Source organism: Eleutherodactylus coqui, chromosome 2 (assembly GCF_035609145.1).
Source record: "Eleutherodactylus coqui strain aEleCoq1 chromosome 2, aEleCoq1.hap1, whole genome shotgun sequence".
NCBI lineage: Eukaryota > Metazoa > Chordata > Amphibia > Anura > Eleutherodactylidae > Eleutherodactylus > Eleutherodactylus coqui.
In genome coordinates this window covers 249,795,043-249,811,621 of record NC_089838.1, presented here as the reverse complement: position 1 = coordinate 249,811,621, position 16,579 = coordinate 249,795,043, and the positions used below count along the sequence as shown (strand labels likewise).

At 42.7% G+C, this 16,579-nt stretch overlaps 1 protein-coding gene across 1 annotated transcript in view; it reads right to left on the bottom strand.

The window, feature by feature from the left end:
• The window catches only part of NTRK3 (neurotrophic receptor tyrosine kinase 3), a 650,206-nt gene that overhangs the window by 424,482 nt on the left and 209,145 nt on the right, over positions 1–16,579 (bottom strand). The window lies entirely within an intron of this gene.

Sequence of the window (16,579 nt, the reverse complement as noted above, 5' to 3'; positions counted from 1 at the left end):
TTGATGATACACACATAAGCTGTTAGATGATTGTGTGACAAGTTAGTGTCCACTCATTGGTTTTCTAAATACAGACTATGGCCTCATTCACACAAGTGTTTTTACGCACCTACTTTGCCATGATAAAACGATGGCTGAAAATCACAACCATGTGCAGCATTAGATTCTAATGCATTCATTCACATGGTCAATTTTCAGGTTCAGAAAAAAAATCGCACCATCAAAACGACAAATCGACAGGCACTTTTAGTTGCCGATTCTTTACGCTGTGTCAAAAGATAGGTCTTGACTAGAGATGAGCGAACCTACTCGTTTCGAGTAATTACTCGATCAAGCACTGCGATTTTTAAGTACTTCCGTACTCGGGTAAAAAGATTCGGGGGGCGCCGGGGGGTGGGGGGAGGCGTGGCGGAGTGGGGGGTAGCAGCGGGGAACAGGGGGGAGCCCTCTCTCTCTCCCTCTCCCACCCACTCCCCGCTGCAACCCCCCACTCGCCCACGGCGCCCCCCGAATCTTTTTGCCCGAGTACGGAAGTACTCGAAAATCGCGGCGCTCGGGCAAAAAAGGGGCGTGGCCGAGTAGGTTCGCTCATCTCTAGTCTTGACCTATCTTTTGCCGGAAAACTCTAGAAGCTCCCACAGACTCCTATGGGAGCAGAGTAAAGGGGAGTTTATTTACCTGTGTCCGGCACTTGGAAACAAAGACAGCTGGCTCTATTTAAGCATTAGAAGTCATTATGAGGATTTCTGCAGTCAACGGAATGCTGCAGTGTATTTTCCCACGATACGCCCATGCGAGTGGACGAGAAAATGCTAATTAATCTTGGGACTCGATCTTGGCTATTATTCATTGATGTGATTTTCGGCCACCATGCGGCCGACATAAGAACGCATCACCCGTGTAAATGAGTCTATGAGCGTATGTTCTTATAAAACTGGTTTGCAGCAATGAAATCCACGGAAAATCCCCCCACAAGACAACTCTGCACCTGCATCTGCAGATTTTGACAAAACTTGACTGCAGATGGAAGTAAATGACCCAAAAACAGTTTTTTTGCTTTTTTTATCTTATAGGAAATGAATTAAATACTAAACTTTATTACTATAAGGCTATGCTCAAATTCCGACACTGTAAGTGCCTCGAATGGGAGCTTTAATTATAGATACTTTCCTCGTATAATCCATACAAGAATTCCTGTGATGTTTCTTGTGCTTTGTAGCTTTGCTTTGAAAAAACAACATGTTGATTTTTGCCGCCAGCATCTTTGGCCTGCTTCTACGAGGCCTTCTCTGGTGTGTGCGCTCTAAGCCGCTACACGTAATATTTCCTGCCATGAGCCATTGTAAACATGATTTGTGTTCAAACTCAGTTATGGGAAATTATACAACGTTGGCTCTTTTGCAAACACTATTTTTTGCCTAAAATTGCAATTGGTGCTGATTGGGTCCTTTGATCTCTTTGTTAATGATTTTCTACTTTTTTGTAACTGGATATTTTGCTGTATGTTTGAGGTGAGAGAGAACATATTCAACCCAATTACCTGGCTGCATATGGCAGGGTTATGGTAAGTAAGTCAATTTACTTAGAACATTGACAAAGTATCACTGCATAATGCTGTATATCTGTAATAAATCACCAGCTCAATACTCCATCTAACCTATTCTGATCTAGATTGTTTATGAATGTAAGCATATAAAGCCATATTTCTTATTCCTATGTAACCAAGCTGACATTTCAATAACTAAAAATGTATTATTACCTAAAGTAAATATTCTATTTTTAACCCCTTCTTGCCATACATTTACAGTGCAGGCGGAAAGTACCTAAGGTGTACCCTGTTGAATTTCTCATTCTGGCAACCTAAGAATTACTTGGCTTTATGTTCTCTCAATAAGGGCTTCTTTAGATGGATATATGCAGAATTAAGCTTGCCGCTGCAGAACGTAATTGCACATGAACGGTTTTTAATTTTTCCTTAAAGCTCTGTCCTATTATGCGCGAGTTTGAAAAAAAAGCAGGAAGATAGATCCTACTCTGTCTTTTCTCGCTCGTACTATTACTGCTAGTACTATGTTTCCCCCGAAAATAAGACACCCTCTTATAATAATTTTTGTCCCAAAAGAGGCACAGTGCCTTATTTTCAGGGGAAAGGGGGGGGGGGGTTATACTCAACTCGTCCGCGGCATCCCGATGCCTCGCGATGGTCTCCGGCAGCACGGCGGTAAGCTGCAGTGACCTCCGCGCTGACATCTCAGCTTCTTTCTGGTGACTGGGCTTTGAGTACCCCGCCTCCAGCAAAGAGAGCGCTGTGATTGGATCGAGCACCAGCCAATCACAGCCGGCGCTCGGTGAGCCAATCAAAGCCATTCAGTGATATCATTCGCTGAATGGCTGTGAATGATCGAGCGCCGGCTGTGACTGGTTGGTGCTCAATTCAATCACAGCACTCGCTTTGCCCTTTTTTTCAATAAAATATGCTTTATTAGGGCTCAGTCAGATGGGCGTTTTTTTACATGTGTTTATTCGCGCATAAAAAAAAAAAGATCGCACTGCGCACGTAAAAAAAACCCGCGAGACCACGTCCATTGCCACTCATATGTTCTATCTTTTGTGGGTGCGAATTTTATGTGCATGTAAAAATCGGACATGTGACCGCTACCATTGAAAAGCATTGGTTCTATATAATTGCAGATCGCAAACACAATTATTGTTCAAAAGTAGTAAAACATTACAAAAAAATGGTATTGCAATAATTAAACTGACCAGAAGAAAAAACGTTGTTTATGCCCCATTGTAAACAGAGCAAAGATTAAAGCGCCAAAAGAAAATACGGTCAAATTTCTGATTTTTTACATTCAGAAAGAGTTAATATAAATTAATCAATATATAAAATATAACTTGTCCTGCAAAAATAATCCCTAATACAGCTATATCAATAGAAACATAAGGTACCTTTCTCACAGGGCAGAATAAGCTACACGACATGCCACAAGCCGTGGTAAATTCTGCACCGCAATCCGTAGGCTACCTGCAGATCTTGATGCAGAATTAAAAATTGCTTAAGGGCTCAGTCACACGGGCGCATCGGCACCCATACAGGGCACCGATGCACCCGTGTGACTGTGCCCCTACTGCAGGAAGAAGACGGCCGTACTTCAAGACGGACGACTCCCCGCAGCGCTGTAGAAAGAACACATGACAGGCAATGAAGCCGGTCACATGTTCTTTCGTCCGGCACTGCAGCAAGATGTCCGTCCTGAAGTGTGGCCGTCTTCTACCTGCAGTAACATGGGCACTGATGCACCCATGTGACTAAGCCCTGAGGGCTCAGTCACACGGGCATTTATACGCGTGTCAAAAAAAACGCGTGACCACATCCATCTCCACCCATATGTTCTATCTTTTGCAGGTGCCCTAAAAGCTGCTAGGAATTCTGCATCACAATGCACAGTCAGATACTCTGATACCTATAAATGTGAGTAAATCTATGTTCCTACATATGTACGCATAGGCTTGAAAAAGGTGCATGTCGCACCGAAACGCGTTGCCTTCCTGTAAAACTTGATTTTAGATAAATAAAACTGGATAAATCAACTTGCTGTCTGCAATCACCATCGGCGACTGAGAGGACTTAGAGGAGTCAGCACACAGAGGAGGGGGCTTCTTGTTTTATACACTTCCCTCCTTCCGAGTAAGTGCCATTCTATTTTATATCCTTTCCATCCCTTACAGGACGGATACTTTCTACATTTTGCTTGACCTAACTGCTTTCTTCACGAGCGCATAACTTTTTTACTTAAAACCTACTTTTTGCTCAGTGACGGTCAAGCTATCGCACATGTCTCCATATTTTTTGCACTGCCCGGGAATCATTCACATCGGCACATTTGTGCCATGATTTAAAAGGCTGTGTGGCCTTAATCAGTCCCTGGTGTGTTGATTTTACAACACTACTCATTTTAAGTTTAGAGGTCCAGTGGGCGGTCCTATCAGTGATTGACAGCTGTGTGTCTATGACTGTGTATGGAGAAATAACTGTCAATCACTGATAGGACCGACCACTGGACTCCGAAACTTACAATGAGCAGAGATATAAAAGAGTACAATACAGGTTACCCTGTATACCTTTACCTGTAGCTATGACCTATAATGCACCTCAAAGGAGTTTTCCAGGTTGTAGCAATAAACTTAAAGGGAACCTACCTGCTTGAAAATGCGGCCCTTTCTGCAGGCAACATGTTATAGAGCAGAAGGAGCTGAGCAGATTGATGTATAAGTTTATAGAAGACGATTCAGTATAACTTGTATTTTTCAGCACATTCTAAGCTTAAAGGGTCCAGCGGGTGGTCCTATCAGTGATTGACAGCTATAATTATATGACTGTGTATACAGAAATGACTGATAGGACCACCCACTGGACTCCGAAGCTTAGAATGACCAGAGATGTAAATGAGCTACATACTGATTTTGTCCTCAAAAACCTACTTTTCTGTCCTCCTCCTGCACTATAACACGCTCCCCTGTAGAATGGGCAGCATCTTTATAGCGGCAGGTCCCCTTTAAAAGGGTTAAGAACAATAAATAACTAATTAAATAACTGGTTCGCCTTTAGGCTAGGCATGACAGTCAACAGTGACACATGTTGCCCCAGCCTTAACAGTACACAAAGACATCTGTAACATCATGTCACATCATCGTGGTACCCAAGCAGCACTTGCTGAGGTTTCACCCATGCTCAAGCCATGTCACACATCCACGTTGAGCCACTGCAATTTGTGTCATGACCTGGACATCATCACATTCATTTCAAGATGAGAGGAGACTGGAAACTGTCAAGGAACATATATTAATAAGTTTATTTCCTGCAGTTTAAGACCATTTAGACCTATTATTACAACCCATAAAACCACTTAAATGTCCAAATAATCTGACTGACATATGAATACTTAATAATGAATTAATCTAATAAAGTCCATTACTGTCATACTTTGAGTTCAAAATTACAAGTATGTGATTTTAAATTAAAATTAACACTGTGACTTTTTATACTGCAGCTGTCCAGCCATTTTCATCTCCTAACCATCATATCACATGATAAAGGCTGTACACACCTTTGGGAACATTTTTTTCTTAAATGCATGTATTTTTGGCTTAAAAGCATTTTACAGTAGGGTTTATAGCAGAGTGGCCACTGGAGTGGCATATTTACATGGCTAGGGGCCAAACTACAGAGTGTTTGCAAGGGGTTAAAGAGGTTTTCCAACTATTTAAAAATGTTCTAACACCCGGGCATGGCATACAATAAAAAAGACAATTTTCCGTCTCTTCAGCCCCCCAGGAAACAGATGAGTGGCTCGGATGAGTCTGGCTCTGGAATCAGAACTAAAATCCTAGGCACCATGATGCCAGGAGTTTGGGACAGTGACACTACAGCTTCTCATTAGTTTCAGCAGTCACATGACTTCCTCTGGATGTACATACTGAGAGCCAAAACTAGAGCTGTTAAAATTGTTATTATTTTTAATTTTTGGACAACTTTAAACACCTCTAATTGTGAGACTCAAGAAAAAGGTCCTGGATTTCTGAGGCTGTAGTGAAAATGACATGCTGCCACTCTATCCATCCATGGTTTGAACTGGCCAATTAGGCTCATTGAAAGCCAGGTGACGTGTCTCCTTTAAATAAAAAACTTTTAATTGCACATGGCTTTCAAACTGGAAGAGACAGGCTTACACCAAAGACCAACTTATTTAGACCAGTGTTTCACATGTCTAACTCATGCCTCACATGTCTAAGCAAACCCTGCCACAAGCCTCATAATACATTTGCCTCATCTGGTGGCACTTCCATGTGCAGATGAAGACCTATGACAGCTTCGAGCTGGAATAGGTTCTTGCTATGAGCTCTGCCAATTTTCGGCATAGATTATAGAAAATAAAATTCAAAAACTTTTTTTAAAAAGTAGTAGGGTGTGATGTAAATGCCTGACAAGCCACAGGTTGTCGGGCATAGCCAAAATTATAACTTTTTCCGAGGCTTAACAAGTCGGCCCAAAAATGTGTCAAGTGAAGGAGCAGTTTTGTTTGGACCCTGCTATATTGTGTGAAGTGACTGTGTAAATAAAACTGGCTGAAGCTATTCTTAAAAAGGGGACCTGCTGTGTAGAAGTACTGCATATTGCTTTTTGTTATCAACCATCTAGCCCAGGAGATGGCAATCCTGCAAAGTGACTAATCTCCAAGTTGTCACAGGTTTTATTTTTTTTTAATTGCATGGTTTGGCTTCTGCAACTTATATGTATTTGAGTATGTAGGAAGCTGCAGAATGCTGTTAACTAGAAAATCCATGAGTGAGCCATTCTAAGCTAAAGTTTAACTTTAATGTAATCATAAATCAGGTTAGAAGAGGGTTTTGGAGAAAAGAGAGAGAGGGTCTGGAGACTGGACCACTAGTTGAGCTCACTGACGGATTTACTTGTGAAGCATTCTGCAGCTTGCTCTATACTGTGTTATATAGAAGTTGCAGAAGCCAAATGGTGCAACATTTTTATTTGCAAAAATACTTTTCTGACAAGAAAACATGAATTTAAATAAACAAAGTGTCAAAGGTGTTTATACCATATAGAAGTGCTTGTCATATAAGGCTGTAGAACCTTATATGCTTAAATATAAAGCTGTCTGCTTCAAATTGGATCCCATTATTACATTAATAGGAGATGAAAGCAAACAAGTTTAAAAGCAAAAGTTTTCATGGGGTTAAAATAGCATTAAGATTTGATTACATGTTAGGGAAATATTCAGATAAGCATTAATTATGTATATTAACATCCCTCTGATGACTAGCATCCCCATCCAGTATGTTTCATACAAAGCCTTCTCATGGCCAGTTCCATCGTTACGGATTGTGCTTCTCACAAGTTCAAGCACCAATGACTAGATATAATATATGGCTATAACAGTCTCTACAAATACAACATAAACACATTTTATTTGCTGGTAGATTTGTTTCAGGTAAATGATCTCCGGATTCGCTATGTTCATGTGTCCGCACAGAACAAAGAATTGTAGAGAGTCAATAATCGGAATATGTGTCCTGTTTGCCAATTAAAGAAGCCTCCTGTGGATATCACCAGCAATGGATCCGGGGAAGAAGAGAGGAGGGAAATTATATAACTGCATTGGAACTTTAATTATTCATGCTGTGACAAGAAGCATGAACTCGGATAATTAGAAGCTGAGGTTAATTCATTTACATGTTAACTGTAGAATGTGTTTAAATATAGAGATGAGCGAACACCAAAATGTTCGGGTGTTCGTTATTCGTAACGAACTTCCCGTGATGCTCGAGGGTTCGTTTCGAACAACGAACCCCATTGAAGTCAATGGGCGACCGGAACATTTTTGTATTTCGCCGATGCTCGCTAAGGTTTTCATGTGTGAAAATCTGGGCAATTCAGGAAAGTGATGGGAATGACACAGTGACGGATAGGGCAGGCGAGGGGCTACATGGTGGGCTGCATCTCAAGTTCACAGGTCCCACTATTAAGCCACAATAGCGGCAAGAGTGCCCCCCCCCCCCCCCCCACTGTCAGCATAAAGATCGTCCTCCTCTGGCACAGCTGTAACAGCTGTAGCAGAGAAGAACGATGTTTGCCCATTGAATTCAATGGAGCGGCAATACAGCATGTTCCACTGAATGCAATGGGCTGCCGGCGATCGCAGGATGAATGGTCGGAAAGGGGTTAAATATATAACCCCTTTCCTGCAATTCATCCAGAAATGTGTTACACTAAAAATATATACCGGCGTATAAGGCGACGGGGCGTATAAGACGACCCCCCAACTGTCACCTTATACGCCGGCAATACAGTGGAGCAAAGAATAAAAAGCATTACTTACGTTTTTAGATGATCTGCGGCGCTCCTGCAGGCTGTCACTCCCTCCTGGTCCACGGCAGACAAGCTTTCTCCACGAAAGACTTTAAATCCCTGCCTCCAGAAGCACATGTGCCTTCAGCCAATCACAGCCAATGACAATGATGTCATTGAATGGCTGTGATTGGCTGTGTTTCTGGAGGCGGGGATTTCAAGCCTTGAAATCCCCGCCTCCAGAAACACAGCCAATCACAGCCATTCAATGACATCATTGTCATTGGCTGTGATTGGCTGAAGGCACATGTGCTTCTGGAGGCAGGGATTTAAAGTCTTTCGTGGAGAAAGCTTGTCTGCCGTGGACCAGGAGGGAGTGACAGCCTGCAGGAGCGCCGCAGATCATCTAAAAACGTAAGTAATGCTTTTTATTCTTTGCTCCACTGTATTGCCGGCGTATAAGGTGACAGTTGGGGGGTCGTCTTATACGCCCGGTCGCCTTATACGCCGGTATATATTTTTAGTGTAACACATTTCTGGATGAATTGCAGGAAAGGGGTTATATATTTAACCCCTTTCCGACCATTCATCCTGCGATCGCCGGCAGCCCATTGCATTCAGTGGAGTCGGCTGTATTGCCGGTTCCATTGAATTCAATGGGCAAACATCGTTCTTCTCTGCTACAGCTGTTACAGCTGTGCCAGAGAAGAAGGATTTGTCTTCTATATGTTCTCAATGGGGTCAGCGCTGCTGCCGCTGGCCCCATTGAGCGCATATAGAATGCATCCATAGCGAGCAGCGGGAGGGGCAGACTTTCATATCAGGCGGACACCTTATCTCCCCAGCCACTCACAGCAGGGGGGTGGTATAGGGCTTAAACGTTGCAGGGGGAAGTTGTAATGCCTTCCCTGTCTTTATATTGGCCAAAAAAAAGCGCTAACGTCTCAGGGAAGAAAGTTTAATTTACCAGAACACCGCATGGTGTTCGTTACGAATAACGAACATCCCGAACACCCTAATATTCGCACGAATAGCAAGCTCGGACGAACGCGTTCGCTCATCTCTATTTAAATATCATAATTAAGAAAAAAAAAATCACCTTTTTTTCCCCAAATTGCATGGGGATAATCAACTGCTTGAATAATGAAAGTGTGGATAATTAAGTTTATACCATCCTAACAATCATCTGCTGTAACAACAACAGAATAAATAAGGCTCTGTTCACACCCCTGCCTTTTCTATCTGGGTTTTCAGTGTTTTTGATAATAAGACTAGTGCAATCAGTTTGCATCGTCCCCCCACTTCCACCCAGTGGAAAACTAACAGACTCAATAAGACTCTGTGCAATCCATCTAAAGTCATTGTAATGTGTTCTAAAGATGATCTGTCATAGGTGTCATAGGTCCATTATGAAAGAAAGCCAAGGTGCTAATTTCAATAAAGCCCAATTCAATAACAATGACTTAGCTACGTAGTTAAAACATTCTGCTTAAAGGGATTTTCCAGGCAATAGAATATCCTCAGGATAGTTCATCAACAGATAATTGCCAGGAACCCGTCACTGGGGATTCCCAGTGATCAAGTGCCCCACTGTCAGTGCAGAGAAGCCGGACATCATCTTTGGGGTCAGAGGAAGAAGCATCATAAAGGGCTTCACTCTCATTGAAATCTATGGGAGCTGAAACTCCCTATTACACTTCCAGCTCCGACTTCAGGGTCAGAAACGTAAGTATAATAGATGGCAGTGCTCTTATTGACTTCAATGGGAGTGAAGCCCTCTATGATGCTTCTGCCTTCAATGATGATGTCTGGTCCAATGCTTTGTCAGTGGGCTGAGCGATCAGCTGATCACCAGGGATCCCAAGTGGTGGGTCCCCAGCATTCAACTATTAATGGCCTTTCCGAGGTCATCTTTTAGAAGAGGAAGATGAACAAGGTGTAAGAAGAAACATGAAGACTCAGTGGTTAACATTGTTATCTTGCAACGCTGGGGTCCTAAGTTCAAATTTGACCAAGAACAACATCTACATGGAGTTTGTATGTTCTCCCTGAGTCTGTGCGGGTTTCTTCATAATAATAATCATCTTTATATAGCACGCACATTTGTGGGGCAGAAGAAGGAGAAGAAATAAAGAAATAGATAGGATAGAAACTATAGGACTACAGTAGAGTGCCAGGATAAAGAAATAGTTTTAGTGGGCTCAGCCGAGACAAACCACCTGAGGTTTGGGTTTGCACCAAACAAATTTTTAACAAAGTTGGACCCCAAAAAAGGTTTAACTATTTCTGTTCTCTCAACACTAAATGTAAGTTTTGTTAGTTTGGGTTTGTCTACAATTGTGACTTAGGCTTCGTTCACATGAGCGTTGTTTTGCACACATCCATGCTGCGCAAAAAGCAGTGCTGCACAGATGTGCAAAAAAAACATGTGAACGAAGCTCCTTACCCACTGCTTTCAATGGGGCCGCTGCTGCTTCCGGCAGCCGCATTGAAAACAATGAGCTGCAGGCTCCAATGGTAGTGATTTTTGAGAAGGGCTTGAAATATAAGCCCTTCCCTGAAAACCATGCCTACCTTGCGTAAAAAGAAGAAAAATTTAAATACTCACCTCTCCACCACTGTCGGAGCTTGGCGAGTCTAGTTGCTTGGTCCCTGGCACTGCTCTAAAGCTCTTTCAGCAGGTGGGGATTTAAAAGCCCCGCCTCCTGAAAGGGCTGCGTCTGATTGAGTGAGTGCCCAGCCAATCACAGCCAGCGCTCAGCCATTCATTGAATGACAGCTGAGCTCTGCCTGTGATTGTTCATAGAGCTCAGCCAATCACAGGCAGCGCTCAGCTGTCATTCAATGAATGGCTGAGTGCTGCCTGCGATTGGCTGAGCACTCAGCCAATCAGACACAGCCCTTTCAGGAGGTGGTGTCTGAAAGAACTTCAGTAGAGTGCCTGCAGACAAGTGGCTAGACGCGCCGAGATTCAACAGCGGTGGAGAGATGAGTATATATTTTTTTACACAAGCTAGGGATGATTTTCAGGGAAGGTCTTTCTTTCCAGAAAATCATTGTAGTTATTGCCGGCATGCCATTGCTTTAAATGGGGCCGCCGCCAGCAGCTGCAGCAATGGGAGAACATCGCGATTCTTTACCACAACTGTGGCAGGGGGTTCTCTACTTCCCGCAGGGAGTGCCATCATTACTGAACACTGTGACATTGCTGTCACAGTGTTCAGTGATGAGGGAACTTCCTGTGGGGAATATTTATGCGCAGCACGGATCTACCCGGCACGCGGATGTCCTATCTTTTGCAGGTGCGCAAATTTGCACATCTGTAAAAGACGCGCATACATGCGCACAAATATACACTCATCTGAACGATCAGACCATATATTATTGGAAATCAATGCTGAAATCCAGGTAATTCCAAAGAGTCTATTTACTTTTTCCTGCAATTCAACATAGCAGGCCTGAGATTCAGGAATAGGAGTGCGAGAAGTTTAGGTGTGCAGTTAGCCACCAGAAAAGCTAGAGAACAACCTCTATTATTATAGCATCTTGTGTGGACAACAGGCCACACTGTAATATTCAAGTACAGTACATGATCCCCTTCTATGGATTGATTTGATGTGCAAAAGAAAAGAGTTTTGTTCCTATGCCACTTGTTTGTGTGTGTGTTCTCATTAGGGAAAACCACTGGTCCAGCTGAGCAGTGTCCTACCACCCTGATCTTTGGAATCATTGCCCTAGAACCTTTGGCTTCTCCTTGCATTGTATACATTAGGAGGAGTGATGAACGTACTTTTGAAAAGTTTGGTTTGGCTGGTGCGATGAACATCTGCAAAAAGGTTTCGTTTGGTCAAAATTAGTTCAAACCAAACCAGAAGTTCAGCAAAACCTCTAACACTGGTATATAACATTGTCTAAGAGCCATAAAATCCCTGTATAATACTGATAGTGTTATACAGGGCTTTTATGTCTCTTAATGTTGTTGTTGTTAGCGGTTTAGTCGTTCACGACCCTCGGCGACCCTAAAGCCAAGCTTACTCCATGTTTTTCGGTTTTGCACAGCTTCTTTCAGCTGTGTGATATCCATGGCCGTATCAGCTTTGACATTATCAGCCATCGTGTTCTTTGGCGGCCGGGTCTTCTTTTGCCACTGATCTGTCCAAGCATTACTCTTAAACAGTGTTATATATTAGTGTTTAAGACTTATATTGAGCGAACCAAACCAGTAGAACCCTGTTTCTGGAAGAACTTTGCTAGAAGCTCAGTTCAGGTAGAGGAGGTAGAGTTAACAATAGATGGACATACTTCACATTTAGGCCTTAGTCAGACGGGTGTTTTTAGCCGCGATTTGCGCATGCGCATGCGTCTGGCGATTTTATAAAACCATTGCTTTGCAATGGTATCGGACACATGAGCGCTTTTTATGCGCTCGTCCGATAAATTATAGAACAGAAATCGCAGATCGCACCTATCTGCGATTCCTGTTCTCTTCTCTATATGCGCTCAATGGGGCCGGCGGCAGCAGCGCCGACCCTATTGAGAACATATACTAGACAAATCATTCTCCTCTGCCACAGCTGGAACAGCTGTGACAGAGAAGAACGATGTTTGCCCATTGAATTCAATGGAGCCGGCAATTCATCCAGAAAAGTGTTAAAATAAAATATATATATATATATACTCACCTGCTCCCGGCAGCCGGAGTTCAGCGCTGAGCCAATCAGGGGGCAGGTCTGACTCACACCCCCTTCACACCCACTGCAGGCCAGCTGCGCGGAACTCCGGCTGCCAGGAGCAGGTGAGTATGTATATATTTTTTATTTTAACACTTTTCTGGATGGATTGCAGGTAAGGGCTTATATATTTAAGCCCTTCCCGACAATTCATCCCACACTCGCCCGCAGCGCATTGCTTTCAATGGAGTCGGCTGTATTGCCGGCTCCATTGAATGCAATGCGCTGGACAGCTCCAGCCCGTTTCTAATGAAACGCGGCTAGGAGCAGATTTTCGGGCGATTTTCGGGCACCGGTCACGCGATTTGCGGATGCGCATCCGTCATGCGATCCGCAAATCGCGCGAAAAAACGCCCGTCTGACTAAGGCCTTATAGAGTATAGAGAAGTCTCTTTATTTTGGACTGGGCTAAGAGTTTTCTGTTTGTGGACATGGATATAATAATAGCCATACCAGGTCTAAGCTTTCAAACAATTTAGGGTTTACAGTAATTAAATATTAAAATATCACACACACTGCCATCATAGAATGCAACTTTTAACTATTGTACAACATTTCTGCTATTATTTTCCACATAAGCATACTTGAGTACGTCGCTCTTATAGGTACATGTGATTGGAATGCATAATCAGTCATAATTGTTGGACCATTTATCTAATGGTTTTACATGATAATTCTGCCCTTAGGCTAAAGCTCCTCAAGAAGACAGAATGGCCCATGAGTCATGTTAAAATTGCAGGATTACTACAAAACGATCTCTATGGAAAATAAAAGTTGCATTCAACCTTGTGATCGTCAGAAAAAAACCAACATGGTTGAATTTCTTTGGACGCTTGATACTTTTTTCCCAAAAGAAACATGAAAGCTTTGGTGCTTTATCGATCTTTATAGCTTTTATTCTGAACCTTATTTAGTTCTTTGAGCCAAATACAGAAGTGGATACAAAGAGAAGTGACACATCAGTCTTTCCTTTATACTTTACCATCTTTTTGGATCCACGTCTGGCTTTGGCTTAAATATCTTCTCAAAAAAATGCCACAAAAACTGCATATATGATTCCAACCTTAAAGGGGTTGTCCCGCGAAAGCAAGTGGGGTTATACACTTCTGTATGGCCATATTAATGCACTTTGTAATGTACATCGTGCATTAAATATGAGCCATACAGAATTCATTCACTTACCTGTTCCGTTGCTAGCGTCCTCGTCTCCATGGTGCCGTCTAATTTCAGCGTCTAATCGCCCGATTAGACGCGCTTGCGCAGTCCGGTCTTCTCCCTGGTGAATGGGGCCGCTCGTGCCGGAGAGCTGGTCCTCGTAGCTCCGCCCCGTCACGTGTGCCGATTCCAGCCAATCAGGAGGCTGGAATCGGCAATGGACCGCACAGAGCCCACGGTGCACCATGGGAGAAGACCCGCGGTGCATCGTGGGTGAAGATCCCGGCGGCCATCTTGCTAAGGTAAGGAAGAAGTCGCCGCACCGCGGGGATTCGGGTAAGTACTAAACGTTTTTTTTTTTTTAACACATGCATTGGGTTTGTCTCGCGCCGAACGGGGGGGCCTATTAAAAAAAAAAAAAAAACGTTTCGGCGCGGGACAACCCCTTTAACGTATGTGCACACGGGCAGATTAGCTGCAGGAAATTCGGTATTGCCAAAACTGCATCACTTTGGTGTAGATTTACTTGTAGATTTGCCACTGAGGAATGGTTATTGTAAAAAAAAATGACTTACCCTCTACATCCTTTCACTGCTTGATTACAGTGGCTTGAAAGGTTGCTGCCAGTCACTATTACCCACCGGTAATTATGTCTTTACCCATGTGACCTGAAATATGTGGTTGACTGCAATGGCCACAAGTCTATATGATGCTACATCATTGGAGGCCAAGATGCAAAGACTGGTGGAGGGACCAAGCAAGCTTCTATACCACAACAGGAAAAAGATGGAGGAGGTGAATAAATAATGTTTTTTGTTATGATTTTAACCCTTTCCAATCCACTGTCTGACGTCTGAAGACATTCTAATTGAAGGCTGTACAGCTTCGATGTCGGAAGACGTCTGGCAGGGTATTCTTACTGTATATTACTGGCCACTCTGTTGTCGGGGGCCTCTCCAGCATATCCCATACCACAGTACTGGCTCTAGCCAGCAGATGGCGCCATTGTATAATGGCAGAAAGAGAGAGCCCCCTAGGAAACCCTGAATCCAAAATTGGATTGCAAAGGGTTAAAGCTTTTAAATTTTAGCAGTGTCTGTATTTACAGATTTTGCTGCAAATCTACAGGTAATCTGCAGCAAAACCTACATTGGAGATTTGCTGCAAATTTTGACTTGGTTGATCTTAGGGCTTCTTCACATGGGCATGATTTAGTCCCGTTATGTGGCAGTGCAAAATACAAAGCATATAGTATATACTATATGTGAACATACACTAACAGAAAAGGTACAGTCTGGCCGGTTATACTCTACAAAATATACTGTATAATGTTTTAAGTGTTAAACTGGTCATTAAATTAAGTGCATTTTTATTAAATGGTGTGTTTATGCTGCCGAGATGCATCTGACCTTCTCCCTGCTTAGACTAATTTAAGTCCATTCTGTTCAGCAAATGTCATTAGTAAGGACAAGGCTTTGGTCCAGAATCTGTAAGTGAGGGCTTTATGTGAGGGTCCCGCAGTTTTACAGGGTAGGGAGCTCAGCAAACAACATAATTAGCATTAGCTAATAAAGTCTTCTGTTAAATTCCTGCCAGTTCCTGTTCCTGTTAATGAAAAGGTCTGTACAGCTATCAAGCAGTGAAGCATCTTATATTTTGGAGTAGCGTTGAGTGAACCCAACCAGTAAAACCCTGTTTCAGGTCGAACTTTGCTAAAAATTACATTCAGCAAAAAACCCCAACTGAGCTTTTAACAAAATTCTTCCCGAAACAGGGTTCTACTGGATCAGTTTGCTCAACACTAGTCCTGGTGTATAGCACTAAGGCTCCAGTCACACGGGGCAATACGGTTGCAATTAAAAGTGCACCAAAAAGTGTATTTTTTAAAACTGAGTGTGTTTTTGCCACATTTTACCAGAACCTTGTCAAAAACACACAAGGTTTTCTTGATGCACTTTTTGGTGCTGTTTTAATTGCAACTAATTGCCCCCTGTGAAGGGAGCCTAAGGCCGTATTGACATGGCCAAGAGTATTGTGCAATTTCTGGGCATTTGCATGATGCACCAGAACTGTGCACTGTATTAATCCATTGCAGGAAGGAAAAGCTGAAGCAGGTCCTATTTTCGTGTGCGTTTCGCACAAGAATAGGACTTGCAGTGTGCAGTGTCTGGCATATAACACAGCATATGGATGTGTACTGCGCGATGCGAAGTGCGCCCAAAAATGTTAGATGCAACTAGCTATTGAATGTGTAAATAGGTACTCAGTGCCATAAAAGCCCTATATAACACTCTCAGAGTATTATTTAGGGATTTAATGGCTCTTAGACAGTGTTCTACACCAGTTTTAGAGGTTCTGGTGAACTTCCTGTTCAGTTCAGACTACTTTGGTCCGACCCAAACTTTTTGCAAAAGTTTAGTGAACTGGCCAAACCGAACTTTTCAAAGGTTTGCTCATCACTACTTTGAAGAAGCTGTATCTAGACTATTGCTTTCATCTAATAGTTTCATGTTCTTATACTGTACAATATTAACATAGAATATTACTGCATATGTGACATTGCAACTTAGCAGCAAGTATGCTAGACTTGGGAGTAAAGTCGTCCATTTTGCTATAAGCATTATCTCATAAAGAAAAATCCTATGTGTATGTGGATTAGGGCATATAATTATCACAAATGGGTCTCCCTTCAAGGTTAACCTGATTTTCCTAGTGTAGAACCTCAGACATGCTGAATGGCAGACTAGCCTTTGATGACGATTTTCACTGTAAAATTGATTTATCGGATTTTGCAATGACTGAAAATTCGCTGCATTTCTACAAGAAA